The sequence below is a fragment of the Chrysochloris asiatica genome, unplaced genomic scaffold (assembly GCF_000296735.1).
Source record: "Chrysochloris asiatica unplaced genomic scaffold, ChrAsi1.0 scaffold00333, whole genome shotgun sequence".
NCBI classification, from domain to species: domain Eukaryota; kingdom Metazoa; phylum Chordata; class Mammalia; order Afrosoricida; family Chrysochloridae; genus Chrysochloris; species Chrysochloris asiatica.
In genome coordinates this window covers 2199449-2199843 of record NW_006408851.1, presented here as the reverse complement: position 1 = coordinate 2199843, position 395 = coordinate 2199449, and positions in this window count along the sequence as shown.

Sequence of the window (395 nt, the reverse complement as noted above, 5' to 3'; positions counted from 1 at the left end):
ACTTAAAAAATCTGAAGAAAGCCTAAGATTCATGTGGGACAACATGAAGAGGAATAATTTAAGAATTATTGGCATTCCAGAATAGGAAGAATTACAGAAGTCCACAGAAGAGATAGCTGGAATAAAATGTCCCTAACATCCTGAAAGAGACGATGGAAAAGCTCCATACCATCAGTCAAAACAAGGCCAGGGGCAGACTGTGGAACACACCATCAATTACTCATATGAAAGTTCAAACTGAAACTAAAGAAAATTAAAATAAGTCCACGAGAGCTAAAATAAGACCTTGAATATATCCCATCTGAATTTAGAGATCATCTGAAGAACAGATTTGATACATTAAACACTAAAGACCAAAGACCAGAAGAGTTGTGGGATGACATCAAGAACATCAT